Source organism: Podarcis erhardii, assembly GCF_964252035.2.
Source record: "Podarcis erhardii genome assembly, chromosome: 8".
Taxonomy (NCBI): domain Eukaryota; kingdom Metazoa; phylum Chordata; class Lepidosauria; order Squamata; family Lacertidae; genus Podarcis; species Podarcis erhardii.
The window spans coordinates 58,642,935-58,667,676 of NC_138499.1; the positions used below are offsets into that span (position 1 = coordinate 58,642,935).

Below are 24,742 nucleotides of genomic sequence, written 5' to 3' on the forward strand. Positions count from 1 at the left end.
AGCTTCCCCACCTGTGATATAGAGCAGTATGGTAGGCAGTAGGTAGAAGCAGCTTAAACTGGAGATGAATTACCAAGGGAGTTCAGAGGAGAGGAGAGTATAAATATTTGAATGAGCAGCAGAAAATATCAACCAAGCAAGAGCATTTTAAGACAGTGGCTTAAGAGTAGAAACAGCAAGACCCAAATGTAAAATGTTCTAATAAGCAGTGAAGGAAATAACAAGAAATTGAACTAAACTTGCAGTAGTGGCTCTAGAATAAAGAGAGGAAATTCTCAATATATTTACCAACTGAAAACAGCAAGACTTGCTTGACAAGACTATGGGCAAAAGGAGGTAAGATTCCAAACCTGAGAACAATAAGCAGCCCTTATGGTATCATCAAGAACAGGCTGAGATACAGGAGAAAGAGAAGATTTTTAAAAGCCAGACAGTGGGAATAAATACTGCTGAAATTTGATGTTTCCGTACTGATTTTAATTACTGTATGTTGAAGGTAATAACTTGTAAGTAATTTTGCAAGTTATTACTAACGTGGCTGCAAAAATTGTGTTGGCAGGAAATGTGATTCATCCCTACATTATAGAAAGGCTTTTCAAGGTTTGAGAAATCGCACAAATGGACGAGCTAATGGATATGGTTCACCAGAGCAACGGGGGGAGTTGTTCCTGTTGAATGGTATAAAAAGCTGACTCCTTTTAGCTAGAACTGGAATGCCAATTGTAATACCTCGAAAGGTCATAGGCACCTACTTAGCATTTCATAAACGATTGAAAAACACGCAGACCCAGTCTCTTGCATGTTAGATAATGCCCTGCAACCGCTTGAACTCTCAGAGGAATGTGTCTCACAGCAGCACGAACTCTCCAGGTATGTTGTATAACTTTGAGAGTGGTGGGAAAGCAGTCGAGAGAGCTGCAGAGCCTGGGGCCACCACGCTTGTGACACGAAGGCGAGAACATAACGGCATCAAGTGAGACTAATTGTTTTATTCAGTCTCTTATGAAAGAAAAGTCTATTTAAAATCTGCAGACCTGTAGAACTACTTGCTGCATTGGGGATGGGTGGGGCCTGTCAGGCTCAGGTGTTAAAACAAAAAGCTACAGGATCGTGGTCAGGTTGAAAAAAGAGGTTGAAGGAAATTGGTCATGGCTTCCTGTTCGATGTGGCAGGGCGAAGGTATATGGTCATGTTGTGGCTGCTTTTCTTTATTTGGGCACACGTTAAGTCCTGTATAATGGTTTAATTGACACAGAAATGAAAAATGACTAAATGTATTTTGGGGGAAAGGTTCAACATGTCCCCCGTCCCCCCCATGGGGCTATATTGAAAGCGAGGAGAGCACTTTGAAATCTCCTTAGGTTAATGATTAACTAACTGATGGTTGTTTCTCTGGTAGCTAACATGTGAGTGTTGTAACCTGAGATCATGTGAGAAGTACTGGGTTGCAAAATCTCCCATTGTGAAGTGTCTTTTCTCCCAAACTCAATGAATGTGTAAAAGAAACTCTCCTGAAGGGAGAGTAAACAGTCTGGAGGCTGGTATGCAGGCTGTGGGGAGAGAGAGAGAGAGAGAGAGAGAGCTTTGCTTTTAGATCAGCTTGGATCATTTTCATATTTTGTAAGATGCTAAGCCTATGCTGGAAATCGTATGAATATTTGGGACCCGTTTCATTTGATGTTTTCTGCTTTATTTCAGTGAGTTCTGCCAGTAAAGGTTTGAATATTTTTATGGGTGTGGACAATGAGGAGCGTTTCTTATGCTTAATATCTGCAACACGTTGAGTGCTCGTCCAGAAAAGTTGAGACCCTCCAGTGCTATGCTCACGAGGCGCTTTCCTTCTCGTTGCTTAGGACTTCGTAGCAGCGGGGGAACCGCCAAAAAAGCCCCTTCGGGGCGCGCGGGAGGAGCGAGCCGCCCGCTTTCCCGCCCTCGCCGGCCTCCTGGGGCGCACGCAGCGCTCGCGCCCTCCGCAGCCCGCCCAAACGCGCGCCAATGCCCGGCGAGGCGCCCCTCCGGCAAGCGCGACGTAGGCGCCGCTCCTGCACCCGACGGCCTTCTCTGCGGGGCTTCTCGCGGCAAGCGAGTGTGCGCGCAGAAGGCGGCGCCTGAGGCGAGGGGGCGCGGGGCGGCGTCCTGCTCTCCCGCCCCGTTTCTGGGCTGCCTCCTCCGAGCCGGCAGGGCGGCTTCCTGCTCTTAGTGCCCGGACGGGATTGGGGAAGCACCTGCAGCGCGCCGCCGAGAGGGTGCAGCTTGCCGGGGCTTGAAGCGTCGCGAGGAGCCTGGGCAGGGGAGCGCGCAGCCTCGTCCCTTCCTTCCTATCCATCCGCGGGGCAAAAGGAGAGAGAGGGGAAAGTCCGCTTTTGGTTGCTGCCGGAGCTTGGCGAGCGGCTTCGCAGCTAAGCAGGAGAGTTGCTGGAAAGTGGAGGTGAGCGAGCCAAGGAGCCGGCGCCGAGGCGTGCGGGAAGTTTGGGTAGGAGCTGCGAATTGGCCAGATCCGTTAAAAAAGGGGCTCCGCGCGCAGCCCGAGCCTTGCGGCGTGATTCCTCGGCTGCAAGTCCCGCTTGTTCCCGGCGAAGACCTCGTAGCATTGCAGCCTTAAAGCGCGAGGATCGTGCCGTAGCTTAGCTAAACGGGCTAGCTATGTGCATGAGATCCGGTCCAACTTGATTTCAAAGAGAGAACCAGTTGCAGCATCTAAACGCCTCCTGCTTTTTTTAGGTTACCAAGATTCTAAGAAAACCCCCAAGTGCTCCCTTCCTTCTTGCCGGGTGCAAGGAACTGGGTGGCGTAGATTGTAAAGCCGTTAGCAGGGACTTTCTCTGCTATTTTTCCTCTCTTGAACTCCTCCGATTCCTGCTGAAATGCAATGCTGTGATGCATCGCCTGTTATCAGCCTAATGGTTCATCACATGTAATAAGTCGAGTGAGTCTCCTTGCTTTCTTCTCAATGCCTGACCTCCGTTCCTCGTTAGGCAGGAAGAAAGCAAACTTCAGGAGCTGCTATAGTTGATATTTTGCATTCTGGCTTAATAGACAAGGGCATAAAACAAAATAGAACCAAAAAGTGAGATTGCTTACTTTCTCTTTTTTTCCCTCCAAAGACCTCACTTTACTCAAAATCTGCTCAGTGGCAGGACCAAGGTGTGTGTGGTTTAGAATAGATAGTCGCGTCTTGCATGGTATCTTTAGGGTGGTCTTGAATTCCTTTGGGACGGGGTGGTGACTTGTAGTTTCTGTGACCCAGAGCCAAGCTGCTGTCAGGTTCTCATCACCTCCTCCATCCATAAGATAAATTACTGGTACTAGTAGATGCCAGCATGGGAAATGGCACCCACTTTACCCCCATATGAAAGTAGGCTTTCCTGGAACTGTGATAGGTAAATAAATTAAAATGGTATCATATAATTTATAAGTGTGATACGCATTAAAAAAACAACACACGGTTGCATGATGAAAAATTAGTGGGTTTTATTTTTAGAATGAGACCGCTATGTGTGTAAGCTATAATTGATCATCACTGTTTTGGCTTTCAGATAATTGGGCTTGGTTGTCATCAAAGTGCCTTTTTGTTTTCCTAAAGTGAATTTGCCTCTGCATTTTATAATGTATGGATGAGCATGGATGAACCAAGTGACTCTTAAGAATAAAACTTCACTTTTATCAAATTTAGGAGAAATCGGTCATCCTTAGAACGGAAGAGCTCAGTATGTTTTTCAACAAGGGGTTATGGTGTTTTCACTTGAAAACTAGATGCCAAAATACTGTGCATATTATGCTTAGTATTTATAGAATATACTTTCTGGTTGCATGCACTGTGTTCACTGTACTGTGTGTAACAATATAATTTAAGATTTCATCTCTGTCGGGAATCTAATGCTTGTAGTTTAGCTCCCTTGTGTCCATTGTTTAAGGTCTCATTTGAAATTTAAGTGACAAAGAGGACTTGAACTTGTTTTGTTTGAGAAAGCCTTGTAAATGGTAAGAGCTAATCTTTCAAGAGCTGAAAGCATAAAGTCAGCTGCTTATTTATATTCAGGATAAACTTGTTTCAGTTATTCTGTACATTGGTGTATGTGTACATGAGACACAGTCCTTTTTTTGTCTTGGTCAAGCCCAGGTAAAGTTAAGGGAGACCTTAACTTGGTTTATGTCTTAGAGCAGCTTCTCAGAATTTGTTCCCTGCATGAGGTTGCCACCTGCAGAGGCAAGCAATGTCATTATGGCATATATATATAGTTGCACGCCACCCCAAACTCTTGAGTGGTGCAATATTCCAAGTTCTAGGTGCTTACACAGGGATCATGTTTCCTTCAGAATGAGGGTCAGTGGAGATGGTCTCTTTATGATACATGGTTTATTTACACATACAGTGGTACCTCGGATTGCAGACACTTCGGGTTGCAGACGCTTCAGGTTACAGACTCCACTAAACCCAGAAATAGTACCTCGGGTTAAGAACTTTACTTCAGGATGAGAACAGAAATCATGTGGCGGCAGTGGGAGGCCCCATTAGCTAAAGTGGTACCTCAGGTTAAGAACAGTTTCAGGTTAAGAACGGACCTCCAGAACGAATTAAGTTATTAACGTGAGGTACCACTTTATATACAACCTGTGATGGGGAGGATCACAGCATTAACACCCCAAGAGGGCCTTGTTGCCCCCATAGTCACAGCCTTGGATTCAAACAGAAATCAAACATCTCTCTGGCTTCCCAGCTTGTTGTCCCCACCCCCTTCTAGCTTCTAGCTCCTATCACTCAATTCTCCACTCTGGCCTTATGTCTTTCTAACTACCAACAAGTTGAGGGAGGGAGGGGGCTCACCTATTTGCCCTCTGGTGCTGAGCCACTTCCTTTGTTAATGGCCTATTTCCTAGGCTATATACCCTCACCAGGAATTTCAATCCTTGCTTATATTTTAACACTTGTAACTCTTGCTGGATCCAGAGATTAGAAGGGTTGCCAGCATACAGCCTACTCCCCTCATCCCAAACTCATACCACTATCATAAAAAAAGGATCCTGGCTGCTCAGTCCTATGCAGGTCTACTCAGAAGTAACGTGCATAGGGCTAAGTAAGGGTGTAAAGGACTGTGGCATAAGTTTGCCTGTTTAATCATTTATGACACATTCTGATTTGACAATGGTGTAACTGGAAATGAGTCTAGACTCAGTTTCGGAGATGAGATTAAAATTAGCTGCGAGAAAGCAATTGACTTCCATCTGACTTCATGGACCATTTTACGCTAAGAGTTTCTCCAAGTGTTTTTCATGCATATCCCCCCCCCCCTCCCCGCAAGGCCCTCTTCTAGTCATTTTATAGCAAGCAATCTTGACTTTGTACCTGCATCTCCATTTTCACGCTCCTTGATGTTTCAACAGACTTTGCTTGTAGAGTATGTCAGATCTCACAAAGAGATATACCCCCTTCTGTAGTATATGGGGGGAAATGTTTTCCATGTTATGATACAAAACATCTTTCATTTGGTAATATCTGTTTATTACCTCAGCCAATGTATTTTCACAGTTGTCGATCCATTGGCAAATGGCATTTTCCTTTTATGGAAAGTTATTCAAAATTTATTTATTCATTTTTTAAATTCCCAGTTATCTCCCTCTTTCTCCCAAGAAGCCCAGGCCAGTGGGCATAATTTTATTTTATGTTTCTTTTCCCACTGTAGGTTAGGATGAAACATGGTGCCTTGCTCAAAGTGTCACTGAGATCTTCGTGGCTGAGCAGATCCCAGCCTGATCCAACACTTTATGTGCGATCATTCAGACTTCTGGTGACACCACACTAGCTCTCCATTTATGTATTTTATTATTATTCTACAAAGTCCTGAGTACAATTCACAGAGCAATCCTGTACATGTCTACTCAAAAAGAAACTCTGCTAAGTTCAATGAGCCTTCCTCCCAGAATGTGGATACAGGATTTTAGCCAGATCCTGCAGTCCTGTAGCCCCTGATATGATGATCCAGCATCCATAGAAAGCTTCTTCTTCTCCAAGTTTGGAGAGAGAGACCCGATATTAGATGTTCTCTACCTACCGCTGCAGAAACATGCATGGGTCTTTTTCTACTTACATTGGGGTATTCTAAGGACACACCAGGAGGAGGCTTGGATCGAAAAACACAGAACCAAACAAGAGATGAAACTATGCCAGCCCAGGAACTGGCATATTTTATTTCCCTCTTGTTCCCAGTGGGAGGAAAATTGTTAACAGTCCCACCACCAGCATCCACACAATAAACAGAAAAGGATGGTCCCCTGACCTCACTTCCATCCTGCAAGGATGATAGGTCCATTGGATTGCAGTGGTTCAGCTACCTTTGGTAGTCTACCCTTGCACTGTTAATGCATTTTATTTGGTGGAAATGCCAACGAATGACAGCAGAAATGAGAGAACATGCATCAGAATTTACACACACTGTGCCTAATCATGTGGAATGGAAAAACAATTTTATTCAGGTGTTTTTGCGCTTTTTTTTCAATTAGTTTTCTTTTTCATACCAGTACATTTCAGATGAGAAAACATGGAGCTCACAACACCTTGAGACAGAATATTCTCACTTGATATGTTTTGTTTCAAGAATGAGCTTTTCATTACTTTTTTTAAAAAAGGTAAACCTTTCATTTTTCAGAACTGAATATGGCTTAAAAATTGGAATGCAGTAAAATATAAGATTGAAAGACTGCATCAAATAAACAAACATGTAATATAATTTAAAATATAACAGCAACGGGAACACAGTGGTATTGTCCCTCCCCCCAAAAAAGTTAGCAATACTTTAGAATGGGGGTGGATAACTTGTTGTCCTCAAGACTCCCATTCCCATCAGTCCCAGCCAACATGGCCAATGGTCAGCGATGATGGGAGTTGTAGTCCGATAACATCTGGAGGGCCACAGGTTCCCTGCCCCTATTTACAAGGTAAGTGGAATGATGAGAGGGAAAGAATTACTTTCACGCAAGATCAAGGAATTAGATTTTCTTTGTGTCTCATATAACATTTGAAGATGGGCATTTAGACTGTAATTCTATAATCTTGGAGTAAGGTCACTGAAAACGAGGATTGCTAGATGATGTAGGATTGTTCTGACATAAAATCCCAGTTCATCCTTGGGTGTTGTCTCAGGGTCTTCTTATATTGCGTAGTTTCTTGAGGCCCCTGGAGTGGGGGTAGATGTAATAATTGGCAGTTTTTGTGGTGCGTTCCAGATAGCATTGTCCTGTATCAGGTCTGTAGTTTCGTAGCATCCAGCCCACAGTATTGAGCTCCTGCAAAGGTGCAATTTTGTTCGTTGGCTCACCCATTGCCTCAGTGAGCAATGTAGGAGTAATGGGGACATTATTGGTTAGTGCCTATAGCATCAGTTGAGGATAGTCGCTTTTCAGCTACAACAGCTCTCACAGCAAATTAAAAAGGAGAAAAATATTATTCTTGCATTAATTAACATTAGCGTTTGTTAACATTAGTGTTATTTGCAAACCTAACCAAGATATAGAATAGAAAAGATTGAACAGTCAGGTGGTAGCTCTGTCCTTCTGGCTCCTCCAGAAGGGTGTTGAACTCAGGAAGCCAACTGCAATCTCTTCAAGAGTCTCAGCCTGCTGCTTTTTTTGCACACATTAATTAACTTAAATATTAATTAGCTTAAATATATGCAGTCTTAAAATAGATCATTGCTTGCAATTGCCAATGCAGTTTTAGGCATGTCTATTCATTGGTGAGTCCCAGATATGTGTGTGTAGGACTGGAGTCTTAAGAATATAGTCCTGTGCATCTTTACCTAGCAGCAAGTCCCATTGAACTTAAGTGGGGCTTACTTCTGAGTAGAAGTACACAGGATTCTGCTGCATCTAGAGTGTGCTGCTTCTTACTGGAAAATTGAGTGCAGGTTAAAAAGGTGACAGCCCCAAAGAGAAAGGAACCCACTCTTTAATGTTTGAGTATGACATAATGGGTTTAGAAAATTAATGAGAGCTGCCTGATGGAAATAATAAGAGTAATATCCAGATGGCAGGCTGGATCTGCTCTCAGTTTACTGTTTGCTGAATGGGAGGACAATTGGGTACTTTGAAAAACAATTTTGTTTGCTTTTGTTTTATTTCCTGTATTATTCTTTTCATTGAGCCTGTCCTTGCCCTGTCATCGTGGCCATTCTCAGTGTTGATTTATGGGAAACTAGTATCAAGTTATATTGATTTAAATCAGGGGAGTTTAAGTTATTGACTTAAATCCCAAAGAAAATGGGACAGTTTAAAGTTCTGATTGAAATCAAGTTTCTAGATTTCTGATTTATATTTCTGTACTGAGTAGGGCATCCTAATGTATACATATTGCTTGCCATAACAAGTAAAACATATCTGCTTGCAACTAAACAGAGATGTTATATTATCCACTACAGAATATTGATATCTGCAGAATTTATGTATTTGCACTGCAGAATTTATATCTGCATCCTGTAGCAACTTGATAGAATTTTAAAAGTAAAAAAAAAAAATCTGATCTAGCGTGTTTTAAAGAGATTTATTTGTTTTTAAATTGTTGTTTATTTATCATTGAAGTTCTATTTTTGTTCACCCTGGCTAGTGGAGGAGGAAGACACAGCTTGCTGTAAATCAGGATAAGCAGTGGATCTGTTCCTATAAAGGACGTCTTTATTTATTAATTTTTGTCGTTTGTATCTCAAGAGTTGCCCCAGTAATCTGTAAACCACTATGGTGCAGGTATGAATCTTTTATGTTCTTCCTGTCCAGCAGTATCTACAGTACTTGAATCTACATCAGAGAGAAAGAGAACAGATGATCTCCCAAATTCCACCTAAAAAAAGTTCTGCATGTATTCTATTTGTGTGTTTCTTTCTTCTTCTTTTTTTAAGAAATACTTTCAGCTTTTAAGTTAACCTCTCTCCAGTATAAGCGGTATAACATATCTCTGGGGTACACTGAGTATATTAATAGTTTAAGGCTATATAAAGTTTTACACATAAATTGATGCATATAGTTATGTTTGGTTTACATTTCTGAAGTTTTCTCCACCATCGTAGCATCTAGAGACTTAATTATTTCTGAGGAAAGCTCAGATGGTGGAGAACAAGGCAGTTGCTTCAGAGAAGTGCTGATACACTATATAGCCATGCACAGGCTGCTACCAATCCCTTGTTATGCAAAGAGAAGAGAACAAAAAATACACATAAAAGGCAACACATTGAGGCTGAACAGATGGCCCCAGGGAGACAATTTAGAGTAGGACCTATCTCATGAGGGTGTTGCCTACACTGGGATTGCAGGACCCTGTACAGCACTAGCCACAATGACTATTCTTAAACAATTTGCCAAGTGTGGCAGGAGAGGATGCCAAGTGTGGCAGAGAGATTCAACGGCAATCAAAGAAACTCATATTTTTTGGCTGTACAACCAGAAACAGTATCCATGCCTCTCTTCAAGAGCGTGAGCTAGTCTACAGTTCTCCATGACATATTGTTGTGAACAGGGTTTTTCAACGCTGACAAATATGAAAGATGAGAAAAGAGAAAGCCTTCTTTATATTGATGAGATGAGAGTTTCTTTGTCTCAAATTAGACCTAATATAAATAAGATTACCTGGCAAAAGTAAGCTCACACCTCTCATGGGATTTATATACATAAGGTACGTAAGTAAGAGGTTTGTTTATAATTATATTTGGGGAATGATACATGTTCTTTTGTAGCTGTTTGGGTTTATACTTTCTGGGTATCCCGTGATCATATTATAAAGTAGTTGTGTTCTATGTTATAAATCAAGCACTTATAGGAGTTGTTTGTTTTCCAATGTATTTCTTTCTTATCAATAAAAAAAAGGTGTGACATGAGCAAATTTTTATTCTGAAAGTGTGGCCTAGGAAAAAAAGCTTGAGAACCGCTGGACTGGAGAAGGGGAACCTGTGGCCCTCGAGATGTTAGTAGACTCCATATTTCATTGGTCCAAGCCAACATGGCTACTGATCAGAGATTTGTAGTCTACCAACATCTTGAGGGTCAGAGTTTCCCAATCCCTGCTGTAGATGTCATTTCCTATATATATTGCTCAATTCTTCATCATCAAGGTTCTGCAACTGAAACAACCCTCATGACCTTTTAGGCCTAATGCCAATGTTGCAGACTAAAGCATGGCTTTGAACTGAGAAGATTATTTACTTAATGAGGTCATAAATTGAAGTGATATTCAATGGACATTCCTTAGTTGAACATTTTTATTTAAAGTATAGCAATCAAGATGATTGCCTCTGATGACTTTAAATGTTACTTTGTCCTAGGCTGACCTTTTGAGGAAAGATGCTAATCAGCAATGGGAAAATAATACTAAAACACAGAGCTCCAGAAAATAAATGTTGAGACGGGGCATATGTATCACAAATTCATGTCACAATGTTGTAAGGGTTCATCCTTTTGTTTAGGATGACCAAAAATTGCAGTATGTTTCCAGTATAGTTTGCAAAACTATCTAGCATTGCAATCATTACCAACCAATTTCCTCAAAAAGTTAAGAATACCCAAAGTTGACCCTTCTTGAATTTGATGGATATTACAATTCTTGGCATCAGCCAGAGATTTTAGAGTATGATCCCCCCTCCTCTGACAAATACTGCTACTTCTTAGCAGTTCAAAAGCATGCCTGTGCAAGTGAATAAATAGGGACCGCTGCGGCAGCAATGTAAATGGCGTTTCCGTGCGCCAGTAGTGGTTTAGTCATGCTGGCCACATGACCCAGAAAACTGTGGACAAACTCAGGCTCCCTCAGCCTGAAAGTGAGATGAGCGCCGCAACCCCATAGTCCAGTTGCCTTTGACTGGACTAAACCGTCTAGGGGTCCTTTACCTTTCCCTCCCCCCCACCTTATTAACAGTACTGTGAGGCTTTTGCGAGGCTGTTCCAGAATAAGTAATCTGATAATTTCTTACCAAAAGTGTAATCAGTATTGCTGAATCATAGAATTGTAGAGTTGGAAGGGACCTCAAGGGTCATCTAGTCCAACCCCCTGCAATGCAGGAATCTCAGCTAAAGCACCCATGACAGATGGCCATCCAACCTTGGCTTTAAAACCTCCAATGAAGGCAAGTCCACAACCTCCTGAGGGAGACTGTTTGCGCGTTTTAAGAGCTCTTACTGTCAGAAGGTTCTTCCTGATGTTTACTCGGAATCTTCTTTCTTGTAACTTGAAAACAAGCTTGCTCCATCCTCTGTGTGACAGCCCTGTAGATATTTGAAGATGGCTATCATGTCACCTCTCGGTCTTCTCTTTACCAGGCTAAACATACCCAGTTCTATCAACCGTTCCTTATAATTCTTGAGGTTTCTAGACCCAGCTTGAGAATTACTCTACTATAGATACCGGTATTTTTGCGTTTTTGGTTTTTAGTTCCTCAAGAAAATGTTTTATGTTGTACTACAGGATGGTTTCTTTTTAAAATGACGCAATACATTGGGGGGGGGATTGTTTTCAAGAGTTTCATTCTTTTTCTGTTTGGTTTTGAAAACTTTTCTAACACCTCTTCTATTTCCTCTTCTATTTTGTTAATGTTGTTATTAAGAGCAATCCTCTCCGGTTGTAATCGAACACTGTTGCCATATCATATTCAGAAGGTTACAGATGAGTATCTTTTTATGTTGGGGCGGTAGCTGACTTAGAATAACCCATGAATCCAACATCTGCAGGACTCTCTGGTAGAGACCCCTATTAACCTTGATAGTACTTCTTGACAGATTAGTTTACTGGTAAAATAGATCAGCCTTCCTTGATGTTGTGCCCATCAGCTGTGGCGGCTGGGCTTGGTGGGAGCTGTATTTCAAAACATCTAGAGGGCACCAGGTTGGGAAAGGCTGTCTTAGTTCACTGGCACAATCATTTTGAGATGCCCTTTCACACTTTGTCAGAACATGTCTCTCTTGACGGAGACAGCTGAAGCAGGAAGAAAGACAACTAGAGCACAAGTAGTTCTCATCTTTCTCTGAAGCTGGCCAATTGCTAAATATATCATTTTCGAAAGACTATGCTGTGGCAGTCGTGGCTGCAAAGTAACTTCCCTTCTTGGCTGCCAATATGTCTGCAAAGTCTTGTACAGTAGAGCTGTTTAGTTGGTAAATGAAAGAGAGAGAGCAGACCAAATGTAAACAGAGCAGACAACAGCAGCAAAAGACAATACCTCAGAATAATATGGAAAAATAGGACGTTTAACATTGGACATCTTGCTGTTTCACTAAATTTGTATATATTTTTTCAGTACCACCTTGAAGCTTTGTCATTGTGTTTGCTTTTTCCAGTTGGTGCATGACCTGGTAAGACCCAGCACTCTTCATCTGAACGTTGAGTCATCATCTGTTTGCTGGAATGAATTTGCTGTTGATGGTGCAGGCAAAATCTTTTGAATTCATTTCAGCTTGGGAGTCCCAAGTTAGGATGCAGAGTTTGAATGTTCTTCACCTCAGTTTTGTCCTGTTCTTTTGGATCATTTCCAGTCTGCCTCTCTCTTCCTGAAGCAGACTCGATTGTGGGGTAGTATGTGCCCTGAGTGCTCACTGGAAGGACAGATCATGAAGCTGAGGCTCCAATGCTTTGGCCACCTCATGAGAAGAGAAGACTCCCTGGAAAAGACCCTGATGTTGGGAAAGATGGAGGTCACAAGGAGAAGGGGACGACAGAGGACGAGATGGTTGGATAGTGTTCTCAAAGCTACCAGCATGGGCTTGACCAAACTGCAGGAGGCAGTGGAGGACAGGAGTGCCTGGCATGCTCTGGTCCATGGGGTCACGAAGAGTTGGACACGACTAAATGACTAAACAACAACAACATGTGCAACTTAATGGAGACTGGGTTCTTTGCTGTCTGGGGTTGTTAATGCCTCATTAAGAGAAAGGAGGAGGTCAGCTTTGCAAATTCAGCTCTGGCTCAAAAAACTACTCTTGCCAACTGTGGCCCTATCGCCAGCCTTTCCTTTTTGAAGCAGACTATTGAACAAGCAGACGCTATTGAATTGCATCAGGTTTCTAGAACCATACCAGTTTGATTTAGTAGTCTGGTTATGACCTGTTATTGCCTTGATGGAGAACCTTTTCTGAATTCCAGAATCCAACCAGAAGAGGGTTCAAGTTAGTTTACAGTAGCAAAATGAACACTTTTGTGGCACCTTAAACTTAACACATTTACTATGGCATGAACTCTTGTATTCCAACCTGTATCAAATTCATCTCCACAAATCAATCAGAGTATCATATTCAATCAAAAGCAGGACATCTGATCTATTATTTGTTTATGCTCTGATAACCCAGTAATACTTAACAAGCTGCCCTGGGACTTATCTTAACTGGCTCACAGCCCACAGGGAGCATATTGCTCTTGTACCTTTTGCCTACTTCTCTGACAAGCCATAAACCACACACAGAGTGCAGATCCTGTCTTGAATAATAATGGTATCTTCCTTCTGCCACTGAAGTATGTTTTATTACACACACACACCCCGAACAGCATATCAAAAAGTATTGGCTCTACTCAGCACAGCCTAGACTTGAGCATGTTCCTTTGGGACCTTGTGAGAGGAACAGATAATGTGTGTGTTTTCTGAAAACTGCCATTCCAAATCTATATAACTTTTACCATCTTCTGAGTCATCAAATGTCTCTAGTTGGCAAGTCATGTGGATGAGCAGAGGTTCTTTGAGTGTTTCATAAGGTTGCCTGTAAAGCTAGTTTTTAAGTCTCAGCATTGTCTTTTCAGTTTCCCTCTTTCTCCATTATATGCTCTCTGAAAAGTAGAATATTGGCCATCACTTTTGCAGTGTTGCCTTTCCAGTTTCACTTTGTGATAAAGGTAATAGTTTAACACAGAGGTTTTCAACCTTTTTGAGTCCACAGTTCCCTTGACCAACTACATGAAGCCGGCACTCCCCCTCCCCATAAGATTTATATTCCACTTGATTGTCAAGAAAAACTGCAACTTTGGGGTCCACAAAGCAAAGCATAGCCAACTAACAATGGATTGTGGCTTCCTGGGGGCTCCACAGCTCTTCTGTTATCCACATCAGGCAGACCCCCCCCCCCCGGTAACTTGCCTTACATGGCCTGTGGGCTGGATTCTTCTTGGTCACAAGTTGCAGAAGTCTGTTAAAAAACCATTGCAGTGCGGAGGCTTAATGACCTGGTTGTATTGCAGCATGACCTGAATAGCTCTAGTGTATACCAGAGACCGAAATAAAGAGGCAATACTTGAGTTTCACCCTTCATATGTGCTGGGTGCTGCATCCTTTGGGTTTGGCAGAATGAGTACAGGAAAGCTAAAGAATGTCTAGTTGGACTTCAGAGAGTTCCTTCAGTAATTCTATGAGGTTGTGAAGTAGAAATGCCTGATTTATTCAGAGTCTGTGTTGTCCCATGCTTTCTGCATCTTCCACAGTTAGAGGTTCCACAGGTAAAGAGCACTGGAGCTTTATCATGTCTTTGTAATGACTTACATTAGATCATAGGATAGCATCAGTTGCTGAAAGAGAGTGACAGCACCTTAAGAATCTTCAGCAACAAACATTGGTAAAATACAGCCCATCATCAGCCAGATTTACAGGCATATAGCCACATTTCTTTTATTAAAAAAAAACACAGATCAGACAGTATATGGAATTGTGATAATTAAATTATTAAGCTATTCACAGTGATAATTCATTAAAACAAATAATTGTTGTTTGTAACCAGGCAGCTTGACACTGGTAGGCTAATTAACACAATTAGCTTTTCTCCAATTCAGTTTACAAGTGATAGTAAGAGTATCCCTCTGGAACGAGTATATGGTGTATGTGCGTGAGAGACTATTTATTGTGGAGATGGGACAGTTAATTGTGCAAATGAGAACAGGGGTGGGGATCCAAATGCAGAATTAAGTCTTTTGTCTTCTTTAAAATCTTAATTTTAAGATTAAGTGCACAAACCTATGTATATTTACTTAATTAACTTGATTTCAGTTAATTGTGAATAGGAGTGCAACCATATTTTTTTTGGCCTTGGATTCTGTTGTCTTGTTTCATATTAAGTACACTGAAAACTTGGCTTTCGCCCAAGAGTGGTTAGTCTCTTTTCACAAAATGCCTTTGATGATATTATAAACGTTAACTCTTGGGAAGTAGATAGGATGTCCTTAGAGGAATTCTTTAAAGTCTGTTTAGCTTTTAATTTTGATATCTAATATGCTTTCTTTTAGAGTTGCCAAAGGCTTCCAGCTTCCAGTGTTTAACAAGAACATTAATAATAATAACTTTATCAGTGAAATGTAGGAAGACCTACATACCTGGTTATATTTCTGTGTTATTACTGATATACCCTTTACCCTCTGCAATAGACGACCTTGATCTGCCCTCTCTTCCATTCCCCACCTGCCGCACTGGCTTTTCTTATGTGGTATTGACATATCCTCATATGAACCTCAAAACCAGGTTTGTTGACAAGCAGGACTTAGGAAGGCCTCATTGCAGTCATACTAAAAAGTTTAAAAGTTGCTCTCTAATTTATATAAATGTGCATTTTAAAGTTCAGGATGTTTACCTTTAATGCTGCTATTACATGATGCAGACTTCAAATCTAATAATTTTTGTAGATGCAATAGCAAAGAATATTGGTTCCAAAGGGCAGGGAAATAACCACACCAGCTTCAGGGCAGTGCTCCTTTTCTTCCCTGTGCTGGGGGTCCCTAAATCTGCTCCAGACATGCTCCTGAAACTCGCCTTTCTATGGAGCATCGCCAATGGAGCATCCATGGTGGCAGAGCTTTCCACTGCCAGTTAAGGGAAAATACCAGCAGCAGAACACCCTCTCTGCCCTTGGAAGGGGAGGGTTGCACCCTAACTTATATAGAGCACCAGCAGATACATTGTTTTGCCCATTTTATTTCTCTAATTCTCTGCAGTCAGCACATCCACAACATTCTGTACCAAATCATAATGGTATAGGTTTTTTTTTAACTCCAGTAAGAATTTTTGGAAATAATAAAATAGTTATCTACTGTAGTCTCATAGCTGTAAATTATTCAAACCCCCTGAGCTTTATTATCCCAATAAGTCCATCCAGTAATTTTAATAAGCATTGTATTTATCCAGCGTTTGCTGTAGAATGCTTATTTAAATCCCACAACACGCATATTTGATACAAACTGTCAATAAAATATAAATAAAATCTATTACGTAACTAGATCTTCATCTTATTCTCTCACGAAGACCATTTTTTCCCTGTTACCTGAATATAAGAAAATCACAAGTTGGATCGAAAACTGTTATATATTTTAATAGAAAATGTACAGAGATTTCAAGAGAAGTCATTTAAAAGCTATTTCCTAAAGGTACAACAAAAGTGAATGCCAAAAACTGGCTGCAGGGTATATATTGCCTCAGTGTTTCCATCTGCAAGGGAAATTGGTTTGTGTCTTCATATTTGCTGACTGGAACTTTGTAGATAAAATATTGTTAATAATAACATTGGACTCTGTTAACAAATGACAGAATGTTTTGTGCTCCCACGTATAAATTTTAACAAATTTAGCAATAATGTAAAGACGTAAAAGAGAAAGTGAGCCAGAACATACAACTTGGTTTAGGATCTAAGGGCACAGACCTCATGGAAACAGAAGGTCTGGGAGAAAATATAGAATTATCATATTGCCTGCTTTAAATGGTTAGTTATGGGGGATTGGCAGAGACCGGTTAACAACAGTCGCTTAACCCCTGAACATTCTTTGGTGAGAGAGATTGGCTTGGCTGAACTTTTACCATCATTCATTCTATGTCTTCAACAGAATAGTCCGAAGGACTTTTCCCAGGCAAGACCAAATGTTGGAGATTATTGTGCCCTCCCTTTCTTCCCACATCAGTCTGTGGCACCTGTGCAGATTCCTCTCTTCTGGTTAATCATACAAGATGTCCAGGAAAAATAATTATGGATAGATTGGAATGATTAATTTGTGTAGTCATCTATACACAGATGGTGTTAATTGGCCTGCAGCCGGATGCAAATTTACAAGGAATTCACATTGCCTTCTTGTAAGTCATTTGCAAGAAATAAATTAGAATAATGATAAAATGTGAATGACTCTGTGGTTTACACAATAAAAAAATTCCTTCCAGTAGCACCTTAAAGACCAACTGAGTTAGTTCTAGGTATGAGCTTTCGTGTGCATGCACACTTCTTCAGATACACTGAAAAATTTTTTCAGTGTATCTGAAAATTTTTCAGTGTATCTGAAGAAGTGTGCATGCACACGAAAGCTCATACCTAGAACTAACTCAGTTGGTCTTTAAGGTGCTACTGGAAGGAATTTTTTTATTTTGTTTTGACCATGGCAGACCAACACGGCTACCTATCTGTAACTGTCTGTGGTTTACAGTTATTTAAAAATGTTACATGTGCTCTTCATTTAAGCATATAAAATTACTTGCACAAGAACAAGCGGCCCCCTTGTGATACTGTAAATCCTCACCGGCCTTTTTTGGTCCAGAATTCTTTGCTCCAAGCCCATTTTGTACTGGCTGGTTAGCAAGTGGCAGCCATTCGCTGCTGCTGGTGCTGGAGGCAGGATTTACACTTTCTCCCTCCCCATATATATTAACATTTAACTCTGGAAAATATAATTGCTTTTGGAACAAATCCTACTCAAGAGGGAAATTGAAGAGCAGCTGATAAAACCCTGAAATGAAATTAAAGCATTAAACCTGGTTAGTTTTGCAGATTTTTTCTTTTCAAGTTCACACACTGTTCTCTCTGGAGAACACAGAAGTGTGTTGACCCATAATAGATTGTTTTCATGTGCTAATAGCTTGGCAAGTGCGAACTTAATATCTGTTTCTAAGACTTTCCAGATAGCTCACAGTCATATTGTTAGTCGTCTCTGAAAGTAGCTGCCATTGCACATTAGTCACTATACAGTAGTTAACTTCACCATAAAAGCTAAAATAAACTAATAACAGTCTTCCTATTTGTTCCTTTCCTTTGTCAGTAACCTGGTTATTGCCTGTCTGCCTTCCTTGGCTAAGCCACATCAATCTAAACCAAATCTGCTTAGAGGAGACAGCAGACCCAGGCAAAGTCACAAAGATGACTTCACAGTGACAGACAGAAATTGGTATTCACATAGATTTTTCATTTTGTTGAATGCCTGGCCTGTATACAACTAACAGTCCTTTGGAAGTTCAGGTTATCATACTGTACCTTGGCAAGAAGTGCTATAAAAAGGATGGTAAATTATTATTTTTTAAAATTAACATTTCTATACTGTTCTTCAGCAGAGGATCATCACAGGGCTGTTTACAATATAAAAACGCAAGGCTCAGCTGTTGCTGTTCCTCCTCCTTCATTACTATGTTCTGCAAAATAGGAAGCCTAAATTCTGTGCCACAAGAAAATAATAAGAATAAGAATAAAATAATAATAATTTATTATTTATACCCCGCCCATCTGGCTGGGTTTCCCCAGCCACTCTGGGTGGCTTCCAACAAAACATTAAAAATACAAGAAAACGTCAGACATTAAAAACTTCCCTAAACAGGGCTGCTCTTAGAATAAATGATGCAGTTGCAGTTATTGTATATGCAGATATACTTATTTGTGTAAACTTTTAGCTCCCTTGCTCTCTACGATTGTTCTGTAACTGACTGAATGGCATTCAACTCAGAGTAGATCTGTTGAAATTAAGAAGACTAACTTAGTCACATTTATTCATTTCAATGGGTATAATCTGAGTGAAACCTAGTGGGTACTACCCACTGTATTTGCCTTCAGTGGCTGAACTTTCAGAAGGCTTGTCGTCTGGGAATTTTTCTTAACCAGCTGCCAGCACCAGTCACTATTATGTATCCAGCTCCTTATGCAACAGACACTCCTGGTCATAGGGATAATTGTTTTACTAACATTCTCTCACGATTGATAGTTGATTTTAATAGGTTTCATGTAAATGTGTGTGTTCTTAGCTAAAACCTTCCTTTGCATTGTGGTGTCTGGTGTTCTTACGTTGTCCTTTATACTGTACTCTGTTTAGAAGTGAGCTACATACATACACAGACCACAATATAAATGTAAAGCACTCTTATACTACTTGAAGAATCCTGGCTTCTCCCAAAGACTCTCCCAAAGACTCTTGGGAATTGTAGTTTGTTAATGGTGCTGAGAGCTGTTAGGAGACACTTAACAAACTACAGTTCCCAGGTTTGTATTGGGGATACTGTAGCATAAGTGGTATAAGATTGCTTTAAATGTACTGTTTGGATGTGACAACAATGTGGGTAATGCTCACATTTTGTATATAAAGGCCATTCAGTCCACTGAACATTTCTTCAGGACAGAAGTGGGAGAGCTGTAGTCTTGATTTCCTCCATATGTCAAAAGTTTCTTGTCTCAGAAGAGTAAGCAGGCTTGATATGGAGCTGAGTTTTGGCCTAGTTCTTTCACTGATGTGCAAAACCATAACATCTGAGCAATGGGACTAAGAAGGGACACATTCAGCCCCAGCCTGTGAACTGAAATTCAGAAGAAAAGGTTTTAAGAAAGTGCCAACAGCTTCTTTACTTAACAGTAGCATGTATTTCAGTTTTCAAACTCTTAAGGTATGTTTTACCAATAAACAGCATCTGTTGCAATATTCTTTAAACAATAAAGGAAAGAGTATAATGAGTTCCTTTCTTTTTTAAACATGGCTAGTTGCTTTTGGTTGTTTATAAATAAACTGCATAGATGGCAAACTTTGCAAGTTTGCATCTGTGTAACAAGGGATATAAATTTAAAACTGCTAATACTGTATTTATAAAATTCTTTATAAAACCTGGGCCCTGTTGGACTGTTGCTATGCATTAATCTGCCACAAACTTTTTATAAGGACTTCTGTATTACAAAGAATTCTAAAGTAAATCAATTCCTGACAGATGCTGAAGTATTGTGTACTCTCCTCTAATGCTGGATTGAGCAGATGAGACCAATAGTGGGTCTAAGGGCTGCAGACGGAAATGAGGGACAGATGTCAACCTGGGAAGATCCTAAACCTCTGCTGCTTATACCCATGCATGAGAAAGGCTTCAGGGATAAACCCCGAGGAAAAATCCATAATTTGTGAATAAATCATGGAAAAAATGAAAGATTGGGCCAGTGTGGAGGTTCTTAAATAGTAACTACCAAATATGCTGTTCAGAAGAGTGACTATTGTTTCCTTTCAGACTTGTTCTATGTCAGATTTCTTGCAATGTGCTGAAGCTTGTGTTTATATTATATTCTCTTCATAAAATGGTCTACTGTTAACATAATCATGAATAGTTAATAGGTTTCCATTGTCATTTTGGCAAAATCATGAGAATGCTAGAAGTTTCTAGATATTTCCCCAGTGAGCAAGAACAAACTGGGCCAAGTTAACTCTCTCTTAGCTTTATCTTATCTTTCTTGTGAAGGCAACGAGCATGGGCAGGGATCCATCTACGTGTGCCGTCTAGTGTCCCTTGGAGCAATGGCTAATAAAGCCATTTTTACAAAATGGGCTCAATAAGGCATTTTTAAAGTGTAGTTTAAAATGCCTTATTGAGTCTGTTGTGACGTGGGGTTTGTGATTTCAGCTTTCTTGACATAATATGCTGGAGACAGTTCTCTAGTAACACTTCTTTATTAAAGCAACAAGACTAAGACTTGAGGAGGGGAGAGCTACATTTATAGGGACAGGGAACTAGCTAGAAAGGATACATTTTGGAGGGAACAATATCAGGCAATCACACTCCTGCCTTTTGGAGGCAACCAATAAGACAGAGGATCCAAATACAGCAGCTTAAATGAACCAATAGTAGCTGTACCCTCTGGAACCAAAAGGCAGTCACTTTACCCTAATGCAAATACAGACAATAATAATACAGATATAAAATCCTTTGACTCAATACACAACAGAGTCTACCTTCCATTAGTAGTATGGCTTTCCTAGATTACTGTACAATAACAGGATGATGTATGGTGTAGAAGGCACACACTCAAAGATGGCTCTCAGACAGGAGTTTTTGTCTAGGCCTTGATAACACACACACACAATCACACCCTTACACTGTGCTGGTAAAGGTTTGGGTTAATAAGAAGTGCCTGCAGCTATAAAACAGGGGAAAGGGGGCTGGTGAACATTTAAGTCTCCTGTGTTAGTTTTATATGTAATTCATATAGGAAGGAATTTGGGTGGGTTTTTTTGTTTTGTTAACATGAGGAAGCATTAAAAAATGCCCAACCTCCTGCTGTCTACTCTGATATCACACCTTTGTTACCTTGTTCTGCTGATGGTGTAGTTTATAAGTCCTTAAAGATCTTGTACTAAATAGTTTGTTGGAATATATATAGAGAGTGCTATAGTTCTCTTATAATGGCAATGGCGCCCACCTGCATTCCAGTGAATTCTGGCTGAAAAAAAGCCCTGGAAATCAACCAAAGTACCTGTGAACCTACTGCAAGGTGAACAAAAAGATCTGGATTGTTATATCAATTCTGTATTTCCTTGGTTTATATTGTTTAGCAATCATAGTTAGATCTCAGTTTCCTATCAGTTATCTATCAGCTGGCTTAATTATCTTGTTAAAAATTATTTGTTGATACGACTGATGGACTCAGATGCTTCTTTGAGAGGGCTCCAAATCAAAGATAGACACTTCTTAAACAGAAGTTTTAAACTTAGAAAACTTTATCACTGAGCAGTGAGGTACTATATGGCTTGTATATTATGGGAAGGCCAGCTGTGTGGTTCAATTTTGTGAAATTATGCCCCTAGGTATATCTTTGCAACCCCACTCGAAAAATGATTGTACAAGCCTCGTGAAGGATGTATATGGAGAATAGCGAGGCAGCTTTTGACCTGCAGATGATTGCTGATGATGATTCCAGTTTGACCATAAGATCCTTCAGGGAATTTGCAAGAGATTAAAGCTGGAAAGAAAAACAAGCTTCTCTTCTTTACGAAATGATTGCCTTTGAGCTAGAGATCTCCAAGACATACAAACTAAAACAGGATGTTATTTATATGAAGCTACTTTCCAAAAATGTTATGGCAATCTCTCAAATAAAGCTGCATGCATCCATTGTCTCTCCCCACTGCCCCTGATTTTTTCCCTTTAAAAATTCTGAAAATCGTGTTACCAGCCATCAGTAGCCTGAGCGGCTAGGCTACAAGACTGCCAGCTGCCTTGAATGAACATGGAGCAAGTTGTCCTGGGAATAAGAAGGCTTGATGTCATTCTGTCACTACCGGAGAGAATTATGGAGAAAAAAAGCACGGCTACCCCCTATGCTTACATAGGGAAAGCTATTTTTCCCCCCATACAGTCTGGCCTTGGGAGAGATGGGATGCTCCTAGGTGGACTTACACTGTGTTCATTCAAGGTTAATGGCAGCAAGGAGTCCTCTGTGCTAGCTGCTCAGGGTATGAGCAGCTATTTTCAAAAGTTTTAGAGAAAAAAATGGGGGCAGAAGAGAGGCAGCAAGGACTAGATTTAATGGGTCTGCCCTTCCTAAGTAGCCGGCTTTACTGATTTTTTCCCTCCCCTTTGTAGCCCCCATGCTACTTTGAAAATCCCTACCAAACTTTGCAGTTTCTGTGACTGCAGTGAGAGGGAGTCAGCAGCCTGAAATTGGGAATCTTGCATAAGGAGGTACAATATTTTGGGATTATTTCCCTTCCCACTGTACCTCTGCATGACACATCTCTGGCCACCGTGTCTGATAGTTCCTCCTCAAATCCTTGCTAAATTGGGGGGCACCCCTTCTCATTCTGCTCAGAATGGGCCCTTAATTTCTTTCCAAGAGTTTTGTCCTGAAAGCTCCACTCTGTGCATTGATTTTTGTAGCCATCTATGTTCTGCGTCCAGGACTGTCTTCTCCCACATGAATATACTCAATTTTAAGATCCCTTGAGAAGCTCTTATTTGGGTCGCCCACCCCTACCCCCGATGGTGGAGTTATCAGAACTGGACCTTCTCAACCAAGGCTTTAGGAATTCCTCTGGTGGGGTGAGGGAAATTAGACTGTCTCCAGTTTTTTAGTTTTTTGAGGATGTTTGGTGTGACTTGAGTTCAGAGTACAGAGTTCTCTCTGCTGTCGATCAATTCTCTTGACTTAGTGTTTTGTATTTTATTATGTTTTAGTTGTTGCTTTAATACGTGTTTGGTATTTAATGCTAGTGTTAGGAAACCTCTGAAGACACACGGTTCTCCTTGGCCTTGAAATGCTCTTGTTGAGCTGCTGTTGTTTTGTGGTTTACTGCTGGTTTTATCTATTTGTTGTGTTTTATTGTTTGCTTTTATCTGGTAAGCTGCTTTGAGAGGGCTTTTGCCCTAAATATCTTCAATAAATAACTCAAGTAAATAAGCTGCCTCTTAGCTCCAAAAGGGTGGGGGGAGGTGTCAGTATTTTTGAAAACATTTGTTTACTATTCCACAATAATAATAAAAACGTTATGTGCATGTGTAGGATATAGCTTTATGGCAATGTTGGAGAACCTGTGGCACTACAACTTGCATTATTCCTATCAGCCATGCTGGGAAAGGGCTGATGGAAACTGGAATTCATTGATATCTGGAGGGCCACAGATTTATCATAAATCATTACTTCATCAGAAAATCTGAAGATGATGATAGGGGCAGCTTTGCAGATATTTGATAGAAATAAAAAGCAAGGCTAGGAAATGAGAAATGTAATGAAGTAGTTTATGAATAGCAGTGAACTTACGGTTTTGGACAATTTTAACTATAGTGCTTACATAGCATGAAATTAATAATATTAAGTAGGCAACAATTGTCCTTTATCCTTTGAATATGACAGTAGCTTCCTTGCCATCTCATTGTTGTAAGGAATAATTCATTATAAATAGTTGCATTTTCACTTGTACAGCTAATATATATGTGAGATAAATATATTTAATGGCAAGTTAAGATGGTAAATAAGAATGCACGCTGGGCCCACATTCAGTTTATATATTTTTTGTTCTCAGGGTCACAAATACGAGAATTAGTAAGACTTTGATGTTAGAAAAGGGGAAATAGTAGCACTGGATCTTAGTAGAGGAAATTTCACAAAATGATAAGCAGTGCTGTTTAAAACGATAAGAATGGCAGTGCAGAGAAAGCACCGGATTTTCTTTTAATCTCCATTTTTTATTTGTAACAACAAAGAGATAGTAGTATCAGAAAATTGGGAATTATTTTTATGCTATTTTAGACCTAAGCTGTATAAAGAAGGCTGATCGTCGAAGAATTGATGCTTTTGAATTATGGTGCTGGAGGAGACTCTTGAGAGTCCCATGGACTGCAAGAAGAACAAACGTATCCATTCTTAAGGAAATCAGCCCTGAGTGCTCACTGGAAGGGCAGATCGTGAAGCTGAGGCTCCAGTACTTTGGCCACCTCATGAGAAGAGAAGACTCCTTGGAAAAGACCCTGATGTTGGGAAAGATTGAGGGCACAAGGAGAAGGGGACGACAGAGGACGAGATGGTTGGACACTGTTCTCGAAGCTACAAACATGAGCCTGACCAAACTGCGGGAGGCAGTGGAAGACAGGAGTGCCTGGCATGCTCTGGTCCATGGGGTCCCAAAGAGTCGGACATGACTAAACAACAATTTCAGCTGCTACTGTTTCATGGTGTCCATCCCTATCTGAATTTCTCAAATAAACTGTATTTCATTAGATTTAATAATAACTGCATGCCTGAATAGAACATATTTCTGCTGTATCTG

At 40.6% G+C, this 24,742-nt stretch overlaps 1 protein-coding gene across 5 annotated transcripts in view; it reads left to right on the forward strand.

The window, feature by feature from the left end:
- The first annotated feature begins 952 nt into the window (after window positions 1-952).
- The window catches only part of KCNG2 (potassium voltage-gated channel modifier subfamily G member 2), a 53,046-nt gene continuing 29,256 nt past the window's right edge, over window positions 953-24,742 (forward strand). Inside the window, exon 1 of one of the 5 annotated variants that reach the window (XM_081873431.1) lies at window positions 953-973. The gene's annotated coding sequence lies outside the window, so the exon portion shown is untranslated. Of the gene's footprint in view, window positions 974-2,086; window positions 2,429-2,770; window positions 2,927-2,995; window positions 3,145-3,359; window positions 3,381-24,742 lie in introns of those variants that run through there. The other 4 variants (XM_081873426.1, XM_081873428.1, XM_081873427.1 and 1 more) reach the window with 4 other exon arrangements.